General features: G+C 45.3%; 1 protein-coding gene across 8 annotated transcripts in view; it reads right to left on the bottom strand.

The window, feature by feature from the left end:
* NCOA2 (nuclear receptor coactivator 2) overlaps nucleotides 1-11,469 on the bottom strand; it is a 189,974-nt gene extending 178,505 nt beyond the window's left edge. For 3 of the 8 annotated variants that reach the window (XM_056333448.1, XM_056333445.1, XM_056333444.1), the window contains exons 1-2: nucleotides 11,058-11,469; nucleotides 1,271-1,350 (exon numbers count right to left, since the gene is read on the bottom strand). The gene's annotated coding sequence lies outside the window, so the exon portion shown is untranslated. Of the gene's footprint in view, nucleotides 1-1,270; nucleotides 1,351-4,585; nucleotides 6,650-11,057 lie in introns of those variants that run through there. The other 5 variants (XM_056333450.1, XM_056333446.1, XM_056333452.1 and 2 more) reach the window with 3 other exon arrangements.
* Between the last annotated feature and the right edge of the window lie 3,185 nt (nucleotides 11,470-14,654).

Genomic DNA, 14,654 nt, shown 5'->3' with positions numbered 1-14,654 from the left:
GCCCAGATAAATAGAGTAAATAAGTAATATAGTTTAAGTAATGAGTGTAAATAAGTAGTAACATCTATGTGGCTGAGCATTTTCAAGTTAATATAATACATAAACAAACTATTAACCAGTATTATAAACTTCACTGAATGCAATGAAGTACAAAGTGTTTTATCAGAACAGCCTAGGGAACAGGCAGAAAAAACAGCAGCACTGGAAAGCTTCTTAATCTTTTCATCCACTGATGCTAGAAAATTCAGTAAATTTGAAGAAAAGCACTGTTAGTTTGCAAAAATTGCTCAACATAATTAACAAAAGAGGAAATTATACTTGAAGTGGACATACATAACTTTACCCATAAATGGTTGGCATTTTATAAACAGTTATCCCACACACCACTAAAAACCTTTCCAGCAGGCTCATTTCCCACCTCTATATTTAGTGTGCAAGCCTCAAAAATACATATTTCTGACCTTAATAAGTCACTCTACGCGTTGAAAGACAACATTTATTCATGAGTACCCTGAAAAGGTTCTCACATAAAATCTCAAATGCATATTTGTAAAAAATTTATACCAAGTGAGTATATTGATATATTAAACATACCGAAAATAAAAACACAGTATTTATATTCCACTTCCTTTCACTGCACTACAAAACTATTATTAGTCTGCATTTAACCAATCCACAGGGGTCCCTTTTTCTAATTCTCAGTGGTATTATCCCTTCTTGTGAGCAGAGTTAAACAGGCACAGCACTGCCTGATGGAGTCATCAGACAGTAATTCTTGAGCAACAAGCAGTTTAAGTCATCAGTGTCATTATACCAATTTCAACCCTCAATTTAAGTAATTTATTAGTGTAGATAGTTGGATGGAAAAGCTTGTATTATTTCATACTCAACCTTTGCCATAAGACATACCATAACCAGCACATCTGAAAAATGTCAATTCCTTAGTTATAGTATAAAATATCAAACAAACTTAATGTGAAATAACACCACATGCTGATCCCTTCAACCTTTCTCAGCAGAAAGTCCCATTCCTGATCCTGGCACTAAAGCAGGGTCCCTGCTTCCATAACCAGTCTGAGCATTATTTTTTAAAGTCTCTAAAATGTTTGTATTTCAAATCACTGTATAATATCATACATTACTTAAAAACCAAGGCTTGTTCTGCTGTATCCACACAATCAATTTAAGACATCTCACATCAAATTCCCCAGTGAAGAAGATAAAACTGTAACACAATCCAATTAAACAAAATAGGATATAGACAACTCACCAGGACTCAGTGAGCCAGACAATGATTTCTAGAGGCTGTGCGTGCAGGGGGCCTCACTACCCAGATACATCTCAAGCATGCTAGGAACAAAATTGAGAGAAAAATATTAGTCTTTTTTTGGAGACAGGCATAGAAAAATAAAAATGTGATGCCTAGCACATGGCTGTTTTAAGCATAACACAATGAGGGAAACGTAAACTTTGCAGAGCATTATCTGCTTTTCCAGACGTAACTACAACCCCCTTCCAGTTGCACAATCACTCCAGGCACACAACTTCCTCTGTACCTGCTGCCTACTGCAAATTCACAGTGATAGCAACTAAGATGTTTACATTAACTTACTCGGTACACAGCCTTTATTTTCACAAAAGAATCTGTGGGAACTGCCTGTGAAAGTGGTTGGTTCCTTTTTTGGTTGACTGCTTGGCTGGTTGACTTTTATGACACATTAGTTTCAAATCTCTAAAAAGGAGAAACTGGTGTTCTTATAAAATGTCTTTCAGCCATTATTAAAAGTTGTACATACAGAAGCATGTTTCTTCTCTGATCTCCACTTACAATACTCCAGACCTGAATGACGAGTATCAGCGGACAAATAAACAGAAAGCTTTTCATAAGTATAGAGCTTAAGAGTCCAGTAGAGCAGAGGACATACATTGCACAGCAATACACATTTCTTCAAGGAAAAGGAGTATGCCACTACCCACATTAATATTGTGCCTGCGCTTCTGTTTGTAGGTCAAACAGTACTGTACGTCAAACGTATCCAAGCAAGCTACCAAAGAACAGTTTTCTACCTTCTTATTCTGACAAACAAAGAGGCAGAACAAAGAAAATGAAGGATACGCTACAAGAGTCATCAACAGGGAAAAAAAGCACACTAATTATGCCTCAAGAGAAATGAAATTTAGAAACAACTTCATTTTTTCTGTCATTTCTGCCATCTCACAGGAACCTTTTCCAGCCAAACTCTGCTTAAGTTTTCAGTCACAGGCAGGATACCACCACAGTAACAAAGTAATTGCAGGCACCACTAACAAAGAAGTATTTTTATATGAGATATACACAGAAGATATGACTACATTGTTTCCTCAGGAATGTTCAAAAAGTACACAAGCTCTACTGATCACAAACCTGGTGCTTCAAGTGGGTCCTCCTGACAGAAAACACCATCTTTTCTTAGAATTAAAATTTTAAGTAAAACACTACTAGACCTTCTGGCGATTTAGCAAGATTTAGAGTCAGTTCAGAGAGACCCTCTAAAGGGAAGCCACTGCCTCAGCAGCAGATGCGGGCTGCAACCCCAGCCCCTGGTGGGGAGAGCTTCTCTGCAGAGGAGCGATGACCATGAGAGCGCCTGTGTACACAGAAGTATTTCCCACCCTTCTCCTGTCTTCCGGCTGCTGCACACCAGTGAATGAGAACGACTGCTCCACTACCATTTTGTTTCTTGATAACTAGCCTGGCTGCTCACTGGTGTTCTCCTACTGCTGATTTATTTTCAAGTCCCACCTCTTGACCTACACAGCTGCCAGTACTGCAGCTCAGAAAGTCCGCACACAACCAACGTGGCTCCCAACTGTTATGCTGTGGCCCATGGGGCACCACATGGCAACAATGGAAATGACAAGTTTTGCTGATTTTCATCTGTTCTATTCATAAAATATTTAATAATAGTACTGTCTGAAAGTGAAGGCAATACATTATAGTGCTACCTTCAAAATGCTACTAATGAGGTTTCTTTCCAAATAAAACTCTTGAATGATACAGCAACTAGTGACAAGCTTACATATAAACTGATATATTATTCCAGATGTGTTCCTCTAACTAAACTAGACTGTCAGTGAAGAAAAGTGATGAACATGAAGTGATGGACAAGGAAATGACCTATTAGTCCTTTGCCTTCCCTTCTCTCAAGTGCTTTCTGAAGCCTGAAATAAAGGAAAGCCAACTCTGCAGCAACAAGCAATGCTAGCACCCATGGCCACACAAACTCCCACCCATTCCCACAGGAATCAGGAGGGGCTTGGGATGGCCCCTCAAAACTCAAGACAAACCACTCTTGCATAAAGCCAGCTTTCACAGGAATGTAATGCTGTTAACAGTGGTGCCCAAAGGCCTACAAGTATGCCACATGCAAAGGCCTACATGAAGAATGGGTCTCTGCCTCAAACAGTACATAAATTATCAGCATTAGCTACAATATAAAAATTAAATGCGCTATAGCTATCACTCTCCACATCTGCCATTTTCCAACACCACCATTCAATTCTCCATCCCACAGAGTAAAAGAAAACTTTTAAAAAGAAGTCAAACAACAACTAAAAGCAACTGGTACAGCCCAGAATAACACACTGTCCTCTGACTTCAGAGCGCTTCACGCGTTTATGCCCCATTCATGCACAGCAATTTCTTTCTTTTCCAGGACATCTGTATTCCAGGTACCTAAAGATGTGCTACCTCCTTGCCCCATAAAAACTTAAAGTTGCAAACAAAACACACAATACCCGCTCTACAAACTACAATTTAGCTAAAAGGGAGGGAACAACTACCACTTTCAGACATAACTGGAAGACACCATCACTGACAGCATGCAAGTTTGGTGAACGTATTTTTTCATCCACATAGTCTTCAAGTTCCCTCATTCTTATACTAATAAGAAAAGGTGTTCACAAATGATCTCATCATTGTGCAGTTAACACTAATTTCACACAGAACTGTAGCAAAAAAAAAATTGAGGCCTCAATAAAAATTCAGTATATTTGTAGTAAATAAGCCATGATTCTTAAAAAAAACCCAGCAGCAAAACAAGCAAAAGTATCTTTGCACTGCAGATGCCAACACAAATTGGAAAGCAATTTAAAAAAAAAGCTTTAAAATATGTTAGACCTACATTTTCTAGCTAGTCAAGTATCAACAGGTTGACTTTAGGTTTTTTTAACATAAAGGCAACAATTATTCTGGCCACACTGAAACACAAGAGTGTATTTCTAGTTGTAAATTTTTTGGGGGGAAAAAAAACCCCAAGATTTAGACTTGAAGAACAGCTTTTCTCCTTGAGAACAACATTGAAATCTGCTAAAATAAATAATGTATCTGTATACACTCATCATCTTCCTCCACGAAGAACCTATTTTAGGAAATTGGTGGAACAGGAAAAGGACATTGCTCGTATCTCTGGAGACCAAGGTGCAAGGGTAACAAGTGAAATTAGTTGACAACAGTTTAATTTATTCCTGGGAATACCATAAAGGGTTGGTCAGCAACCATTGACATGAATTTTGAAATAGTAAAGAATACGGACTGAAGAGCTACCTTGTGAACTCAGAGTACGGTGTTGGAAGAAGTACGAGGAAAAGTAGTCTCCACTGTAGGCTGGGTGATATCTGAACTCTCACTTGCACAAGTATTAAAATATATGACCTTGGGGTTTGGGTTGTTTGTTTTAAAATTTCATTCCATCACCCAGGCGAATGATGAATTTGTAAGTTCATAAAAAGACCTGTAATAAAAGCGTCAGTATATACTATCAGATATATTCATCGTCAGACTTTCCTCCATCCTTATAAAGTTTTCTTTTTAAATGCAGTTTAATACCTCCTAAATAATCTGCAAGGTACAAATAGGTGACATACTGCATTGTTTTTAATTGGAGTCATTTTCTTCAAAATCCATGGGCAAGACTCATTAGAGACCAATACTGACAGCAATAAAAAACTAGATCTGTTCACACACAGCTGAATTGCAGCACGGGCAGAGTAAGAGTAAAACTCCATAATAATTCTGACCTAACAAGTAAAATGTTATTTCACTTTCCATGCCCATTCTTCAATCCCAGACTTTTCCACTGAGGCAGCCAATGAAGCAGCCAATTGTGATATGCCCACTATAATTCCTACCAAAGAGCAACAATATGTCTTACATAGCTCATTAAAAAAGCATCAAAATAGCAACTCTCAGTTATCATCACAGATACATGCACTCACTATGGCCCAGGATCCACCCCACCACCACCCAGAAGCTCTTGTAATCCATGATATTTTAATTAGTTTGTCACCTATACTCTCTGTCCTTTCATTAATACATTAATGATTTCCATATACATGGAATATTTTAGCAAAATACAAGTTATCCTTTCCAAATAGCAAGTAACTTCTTGAAGTTTAAAAGCAAACAGGAAAATGTAATTAGGCTTTGCAGAGGGCATTGCATTTGAGATGAAAAAAAGCAAATGCACACTACAAAGCAGCTTCTGAATTTTGAAGTAATGGGAGTACACTCACAGACAGAGTGAGATTTACTATCATTTATAACTCCTAAAATGAGAGAAAAGCAAGAATAATATCTCTCAGTAACTATATTAATGGGAGATTGTTATGGAAGCCATTTAAGGAAATGCAAGACTTCAAATAGTATAACGATGCAGCTGCAGAAGAAGAAAAAAAAAAAAGGTGTGCATTGTTAATAAGTTGTTGTATAGCTTCAGACATTTAAATTAATGAACTAATTTCAGACTTCAAAATGCCAAGCACCCCAGTGACCATACTCTTTCCATAGGAACTGTGCCTATTTATTTCCATAAAACTCTTAAGCAAAATTTCCATTAGTCTTTCACTAGAATAATGTGCAATTTCCGCAGAACAAGACTGAAAAATCATAAGCTGTAACAAAACACAACGTAGTAAATTCACCGTGTTCAACATGTATTTTTCAAACTGTTCATTAACTCAAAATAATTGTAGAAAATCAGCAGAAGCATTCCAAATGCTCAGGAGAAGGAACGCTGTTCTAGGTAATAGGTAAATGCCAGACAAGAAAATTAATTTCTTCCACTCAGTTTTTTTCATCATGTAAATACTATTTCTCAATACTCACAACAGTGACAAAATAGCTTTGTTTTAAACCCCTGCTTAAAAAAACACCTGGGATTGTTTGGGTTTTTTTAAAAAAATTCTGTATCTTAAATTGATTAAACTATACAAGCTGTCATATTTCATGTCACATTTCTCCTTGGTATGTTTTGAAAAGGCTAAGCTACTGAATCATTAAAAATAGGGAGTGTTCGCATAATGCAAATACTGCTGACAAACTACTAACCATAGAACTGGTAAGATGCCTTATTAATATGTAACCACTGATGTAATATTACAAATTATTCTTGCTTCTCAAAGTTGCCATTTCACCAATATGTATGCCTGTTCAAAATGTTATTCAAACACAGAGCAGGAGTCCTGGTAACTGTATTTATTCCATGAAATCTTAAAATATTATCAAAATATTATCTATAATATATATGTGAAATATATGTTATCTAAGCTCAATTATCCTGATGGGTAAAAGCCAAAGAATACTTCTGTAAGGTTTAAATTCCCAAGAGAAGAAGAGCCCAGATCCTGTCCGCAAGCACACAATGGAATCACAGCTGACGATGCACATCTTTTTCTGGATGTCTCCATATGCTCAGGAGGGTTTCCCCCCACCCCACCCCCTCTACCCCCCCCCCCCAGCCCACCTCCCTCCCCGTTTCTCCCTCTCCGCCTCCCTTGCTCCCAGCATTACATTGAAGATTTTGTCATTATCTGCCACCAGGAGTATGAGAGTGTTTTAACAACTAACAAAAATAAAGTAGTGCAGTGAACTTCACCTCATTTAAAAATAAAAATAAGGGATCCTGCCAGAGTAGCCATCTGTAACGATATTAACTAATAGTAGAAAATGAGTGGATGAATGGATGCTCTAATTTGCCTTCTATAAAGTAAGTATCAGTGTTACTCTGTTCTTGGTTTAAAATGTTGTATCACAGACAAGAGTATATATACTGTAATGACACATCTCACCTCTGACCTCCAAAGCCAAACATAGAAATAAGCGAGTACTGAGCATTTTAATGCCTATAAGAATACTGAAGAAATGTGTGGAATTTGTCAAATACTTTATACCTACTTGCATACAAACTGCATTGTTTGCAGAGGCCAACCACAGCAAACGTACAAAAAATGAACGTGGCAAGAACAGTTTTAGTTCAGCATTGCCTTTCTCCAACACGCAATCTATTGGCACTCCGCAGACAAAGAGGGTTACATTTATACTTGAATTTGGTACCAGTCTTTAGTTCGGCTGCTTCTTTTAAATGAACTGACAGCACCCTCAAGGCTGAGACCTCAATAAGCCTCTGCAGCTTCTGCAATTCTGGTGTCAGGTGCTAGAGAAACTCCAGCTGAGCGCAGAAGCCCAGATTTTGCCAATGAGACAGTGACATCAGCAACAAAGGCAAGGAGCAGAAGACAGTGGGCATTGTAGCAGCAGCTGGCTCGCTCACTGACTTTGTTCTTCTTGCTGCAAAACCTGGGCTCCCTGCAGATGGGCTAGCTCTTACTGGGTTTCTTTTTCTGAGGACAGAGGGAAAAGCTGGGAATGTCAACACTACAGGGTGCTTACATGCCTCTTTTGACAGAGCCTTTCAGCCTTATAATGAGCAAGCAACATCCTAAATGATTATTAAAACATAAACATTATTCTTTAATTTTTACTTCAGAGCTTCAGTTTAATGCAATGCACTGCACTATATGCGAGTAAATCCTCTGTACTTTCTAATTTTGCCTCCAGAAATATTCTCTCCCAAATAACATTGTTCCAGTTTAAAAACTTAAATCGAACTGCCTTATTCCAAAAGTATCATTCTTGATACCAATAAAGCATTCCTTCCTCAAATGTCTCAAGTTTCAAATTTAGCACTGACACCACTAGGACACACAATGGGGAAAGATTTACACATTTACTAAAGAGGCGTCTTCAGACATTGCAGAGATAGCGATTAAGCACGTCATACATGGAACCTCTCCCTAGTAAAGACCACAAGCTTGAGAAAATATATAAAGTTGAGAAATCTTCAGTTTTTACATGAAATAAAAAGAGCATGGTGGCTGAAAAAGTGAGATGATGACACCACCTCTGTCAGACACTTATTGCATAATGCTCACCAAAGCATTGATGAGATAAGATACAGTCTTATTAAAAATTAAGTGATTCTTCAAATATTTGCGTGACGCTAAAAAGATCAACCTTTCTTCTTAAAGTTGTTCTCAATATTCCTGAAGGATGAGTCCGCGACAAAGTATTTTCATCAAGATCACAGATGACCAAGACTGGCTATGAACACTAAGCTTATCACAGCACTTCACATAAACTTAGGGATTAACTGGGGGCAATTTACATCTTTCTTTTATCTCATGTGGCAGAGCAGAGCTGACTTCTATGTTCCAGCCCCCAATCAGCTGTATCACAAATGCCAAAGTAAGGGACACAAATGCATGAGCGCCCATACGCACCTGCGTACGCATCTGTACGTACAAATATGCATAAGCCTGGTATATCCTATTTGTGACACTGCCGCTGACGTAAACAAGCAAGTGTCCTGAAATACGCAGGAGGCGCAGCACCCACACCGGCTGCGATAAAACAACCGGGTTCCATTCACAGCGGCCTTAAGCTGCGTGCAAGCAAAGACCAGCCCTGCTTTGGGGAATAACAGTTTCGGTATGACACTAACAACGGTGTGCAACCTTGTCATTTCTCCGAGAGGATGCAGCACAACGGACTAGCAGCTCCCCCCCTTTCGGCACTCCCAGAGGGCTCCCCCTTGCCCCCCGAGGAGCCCACCGGGTGGCCCAATGCCACTACCGGGTTGTAAAAAGCCAGGAAATTAACTGGCTAGAGTTGATTTTATGGTTTAGTACATAAAAACCTAAAAGGATTAAAAAAAAAAAAAAAATGACTGCTCTTGGTCACAACAGCAGCAAACTAAGGACAACAACAACAAAAAAAATGCTTTAAGTAAGAAGACCGGCAGTCCTAAACTGCTTACTTATTTACAGCAGCAATAGAGCTCGGCTCTGTCACAGCCAGACACTATATGCTTAGTTCAGGCTGTACTCAAATACCATAAAAATATTATCGGTTCAGTTCTAAAGCCCCTTCACCTGCTCCCAACTACTCAGAGAAAGAGAAAATACAAAACCAACTGACTGCTACCAACAAGCAGGCTGCTCTCCTTTACAAGGAGACTCTCCCCTGGCTGCATTACAAGTGTACGCACGCCGCGGGCCCGCGTAGGCGCTCAGAGGCACACAGGCTTAGGCGAACCACGGTTCGGGTATCGTTATTTCCCGGCGACTACCAGCAACCTCCTCGCCGCCCCCCCGGCCTTTTTTTTTTTTTGCCGGGCCCCCGGGCAGGTTTCCCGCAGGCAAACCGCGCGGCCTGCACGCCCCCCGCGGGAAGGGGGGACGCGCTCGGGGCCAAGCGCGGGCGAAGCGGCGAGGGGCGGCGAGGCGGGGGACGGGGCTCCGGTTACACCTCGCCCAGGAGCCTCCGGCGAGCGCGGCGGCGGGGAGGGGTTGAGCACCCGCCCTCCGCGGAGGCGGCGGACATCTCCCCACCCCTCCCCCGCTCCCCGTGCGCGGGGGCCCGCTCCCGGCGGAGGCGGAGCGGCCCGCAGCCTTTACGCGCAGCCCCGCGGGAGCGGAGCGGGAGCAAGCGGCACCGCCCGCCCCGCCGGCAGCACCCGCCCAGGGACCCCCGGCCCCGCGCCCAGCCGGCTGCCGTCCCCTCCTCCCCCTCCTCCTCCCGCCGCCGCTCCCCGCCCCGCGCACACACGCAGACACACGGCACTGCGGCGGCCGGGCCCCCACCCCTCCCCGGGCCGCGGGGAGGCGGCGGCCGGGCGCCCCGGGCTGCGCTCGCACGCAGCTGTGCCGCCGCGGCCTGGCTGCGCGACTGCGGCGCCCCGCCGCTCGCCCCCGCGGCACGGCCCGGCGGTGCGCGGCGCGCACACGCAGGCGCAGCCCCCGCGCAGAAAGTTAGAGAAGTTGCCCGCTTTGCCCCCTCCTTCCCCGCGCGTCTCCTGCGGGCGCGCAGCGGCGGCGGGGCGCCCCGGCCCCGGCGCGGAGGGGAGAGGAGAGGGCACCGGGCGCCGCGGCCCCTGCCCGGCGCGGGGAAGGGGGCGGCCGGCTCAGCCCCACGCAGGGAAAGCGGAGCGGCCCGCACCCCGGCGCGCCAAGTCCTTGTCAGCCGGGGAAGGGGAGGGGGTGAGCGCCACCCTGCTCCCCAAATCACCCCTTTTGTCACCGGGGAGAGACCCTCCCTCAAGTTTCCCTGTCGGCGTGTGCTCAGGGGCGAGGAGGGAACGTCCTAAACAATCCCTTGAAAATCTCCCTCCGCACCCCGGCTGCCCCATCCTCCCCGAGCACGGGCAGCCCCTGCCCCCCGGATCGCCCGCGGCAGCCCTCCCCTCCCCGGCTCCGCGCACTTTCTCCCCCGGCCGCCCCCAGCCAGCGGCGCGGAGAGGCGGCACCCGACCTCCGCCTGGCCTGGGCGCAGGAAACCAGCCCCCCCGGCCCGGCAGGGTGGGGTGCCCTAACCCGCCCCCCCCCCCCCCCGCTCCGCCGACACGGGGGATGTCCCGGGGAAGTAAACCCGCACCCCCCACCCCCCCGCCGGGCCCCGGGGGTGCGAGCACGATGCCCCGGCGAGGGGCGGCCCGGCAGTCCCCTGCCCCCGGCTGCCCCCCGGTTCCCCCCGGAGGGGGCCGCAGCCCCCGCCCCGCTCCCCGCCGCGGGGGAAGCCGCCTCGCCGCGGCCGCGGTGCCGCCCGCCAACGCCGCCCCTCCGCGCACCGGCGCGGCCCCGGGCGTCCCCCCGGCATTACACAAGGCGGCCGGGGAGGCGCGGGGGGCTCGGGCACACCCCCCCGCCGCGCCGGGGCCGAGGGGGCGTGCGGGAGCCGTTACCGGGGTCAGTGCCGTCTCCCGCCGCTGCCGCCGCGGCTGCCGCCGGCGCTGACCTTCGCTTTGTAAGATGAAGCTGAAGCTGGGGCTGCGGCCGCCATGTTCCCGTTTTAATAACTGCCTGCTTGTTTATTTCAATGGAGACCCTCCCACCACTCGCCCTCCTCCTCCTCCCCTTCTACCCAGAGGAGGGCTGGACGGGGAGGAGGCGGGGGGAGGCACAAGTCACTCCCCCCTGCCCCCGGGCACGGCGGCAGCGGCCGGGCCCCGGGCTGGGGGAGGCTGGGCCGGGGCGGGCGGCACCGCGGCGTGGCCCGGGGCGCCGCCGCCCCTCGCAGATGCCGCCCGGCGGGGCGCGGGGCTGCCCCGCTCCCCGCCCGCAGGGACAATGGCAGCCGCCCCGCTCGCTCGCAGCCCTGCGCGGCGCTCCCGGGAGCCTCCTCCCCGGCACCCGGGCGGGGGAGAAAGGGGAAGGGAAGAAGGAGGGAAAAAAAAGTCCTTCGCCCTCGGAGGGCGAGACTTTAAATGTGGCCCTTTGCGGGCCGCCCCGGGAGGCACCTCGCCGCCCAGCGGAACCGGCGCGATCAGCCCCGGTAGGGCTTTCGGTGGCCCCTGTTCACAGAAACGGAGAGGCGCGGGGGCGAGGGGGGGGGAGCACACGGCACAGGCTTGTTTCCTTTCTTTGCCCCCGGGGGGATAAAAAAAAAAAAAAAGGCACACATGCTGAAAATCGCGTCACAAATGCACGGAATCAACTGTGCCTTGCTCACGGGAGCGAGGGGATGGAGATGCAGGCTCTTCCTAGGTTGGAGGAGTGAAGACGTGAGTTAAAAATTATTAAGGGCCGGAGGGTGATTGTTAAACATTGCCCTTTAGTTCAAGAGGCGACCCACGATGCAGAAATCCTTTCGTAAAAGGAAAGCTTTAAGTTTTCACGTATGTCGATAATGGCGAGCTGTGCTCTACAGCTTGTAAGGGTTGTTATTTTTGATGTTTTCTCACATGGGTGTGCAGCCCCAAGTTTTTCTGGAGCTATCCACAGATTATATATTGTTGCTGGTGGTATGGCTAACTCTGCTTGCAATTAGGCTTGTCCAATACTTTTTTGATCATAACCGTTGTTTTTCAGAGGGTTACATTTTGCCCTGCTGTGCTGCATGCAATTTCCCATACTTGTGTCTGACTCAATTTTTTTAAAAGCTTTTTCCTTTCACTGGGCAAAAATAGTTCAATGGGGTTTCCAAACATATTAAAGGGAAACTATCTTTCCCGCTCTCCTCCCCCATATTAAGAAAAGTCTTTGCAAGCAAGTACTGAAAACTTGTAATATTTTCCTCTTCAGGTATGGGATTTCCTATACTCAGGTATGGGAGAGATGGCCATCAGAAGTCTTATTTGGATGTAGTCCCATTAGGAAATGAGGGTGGAGGGATTGTAGTCTGTAAACACTCAATTAGAGCTTTGCTGCCAAAGTAACCAGAGATCCTACCTACATTAAATGCCACTGTTTTAGGGGGAGTGATTTTGGCATCATCTCCAGAAGAGAAGCAGGCGTGCTCCAGTGCTGGGCTGCAGTAGCTGGAGAGGACAACCTTTCTGAATGTCCCTCCCCATCAGTCATACTCAGAGAAATTACTCAGTCTTCAGGAAGCTTTTCTGCCCTGCCCGTCAGGCAGCAAAGAGATCGAAGGTTAATTCTGTCTGGAGAGCAGAAAAATCAGAATATTACCTTGAAATAACATGGCAAATGAGAGTAGCTTGTATGTGAAAAAAACCTGGGGCAAAGATTTCTGGACAGACAGAGCTTTTCCTCTGGCCTCATTTGTTATATCTGTGCAAACCTCTGTAGCAAATAAGCTAACATTTATATAGGCAATAATCTCATTTACCTCACAATCATGATTCATTCGTTCTCCTATGCTAAGTGAAACAGTGGGCCGCTGGGGGCGGGGGGAGTATGTCTTTAATTTGATGACCATAAGCAGAATTGCACAGGTAATTTTAATTCCAGCATTTCTTACTTATGAAAGCTTGATTTTTTTCCAACTTCACCCTTCCTTTAACATAACCAAAAGTCTTAAGTATTAAACTAGTACCTAAATCCACAGGGAAAAGCAAGGAAGATCTTTTAACTTGCTGCAGTACAAACATAAAAGATAGCCCATGTAACACAAAGTTTATGGTCTCAACGTTGACAAAACCCTCTGAGTCTGATGTGGCTGAGTGTTGTTGATAAACTGGGTGAGAGAAGGGTTTCAGCTACACACATATGCTCAGATCCACTGAAATTTGTTACAAGCTTCTAACTCATGAGCACATACACTTTGTCATCTAAGGCCAAAACCCAAACCCCTCGTTACAAATATCACTGAGTGCAAAGACCAGTAATTATGCTATTCCTGACTGCTGTTCTTTAAAGGGAAAGCGCCGTCTTCCAGATGTGAAACAGATTTGATAAACACACTTCAGTGTCGGGGTTTATTCAGCATTACAGGTCTTCTCTGAACCTCCAGTGTCACCATTGCTGTGCAGTGCTGACTACAGCTGGGCTTAGTTTTTCAACAGAAGCTTCATCCATTCTAAACAAGAGTAATACAAGCTTTCCATCATCCTCTCCTATGCGTCCTCCTCCCATTTATACTTCTGCTGGCTTTTTTGTTCACAGCATCACTTTATGCATTCACTTGATTATTCACTGTGACTTGCAAACCTTTCCTGGTGTGAAATTTAACACAGACAGAAGGTTTTAATTATTTTGAATTTTCAGTGAAGTTTGGTTAAATTTCTTGTCATAATTTTTTTCCCCTAAATCAACAGGAGAAAAATCAGAATCTGAATGCAACCATGTTTTTTTCTGATCAGTATAGTCATCTATTGTCAATATTTTTTTCTTACTTACCTTTTCCACATAACATATGTCTCAAAAAAATTGGTACATGGGGTGCTGTGAGTAAAACTAGCATTTTCCGGTGTGTTTTTAACTGATTTTCAAACATTACAGTTATTCTTCCGTAAGGTGAAAGGTTATGAATGAATTGTTGAATGCTTACAAACTTGGTGGGCCACTCAGGTATGGTTGCTGTCTCATAAAGCTGTATCCACAGCTCTAACACATAAGGAAGAAGGGTTTATATGCACCTGCTGACACCAGGGCTATATGTAACACAGCTGTTTGTGCACAAAGCCTTTTTCATGAGCAGCTGCATTTACCCTGTAGAATTGCTCTGCCCACCTTTATGGGGAACTGAGTCCCCACTTACTCATTAACCTTCCCAAGTGGATTTAAATATGGTCTTTATGAAACCAATAAGATTTTTGTTGACACAGTATATAACCAATTCAAAGCCATAAAGAAAACAAAATGAAATTTAAAACCATTTAAACCTACTATACCATCTTCACCCTCTTCAGGATGTGGAGGGACCTGTCGTGGTCTTCCAGTTGAAACCTCAGCTCTACATAGGGCCATTTTTTAAGTTATTCCAGATTTTCCAGAGCCATATCCAGCTGAGTTTTTACTGTCTCCAGGGATGAAGAGTCCACAGCCTCTCTTAATGACCCGTTCCAGCTTTTGACCACATTTGTGAATTTTTTTTTGCC

Source organism: Falco biarmicus, chromosome 3 (genome assembly GCF_023638135.1).
Source record: "Falco biarmicus isolate bFalBia1 chromosome 3, bFalBia1.pri, whole genome shotgun sequence".
In the NCBI taxonomy this organism is placed as follows: domain Eukaryota; kingdom Metazoa; phylum Chordata; class Aves; order Falconiformes; family Falconidae; genus Falco; species Falco biarmicus.
The sequence above is the reverse complement of the archived record's forward strand: the minus strand, read 5'-3'. Positions and strand labels throughout refer to the sequence as shown.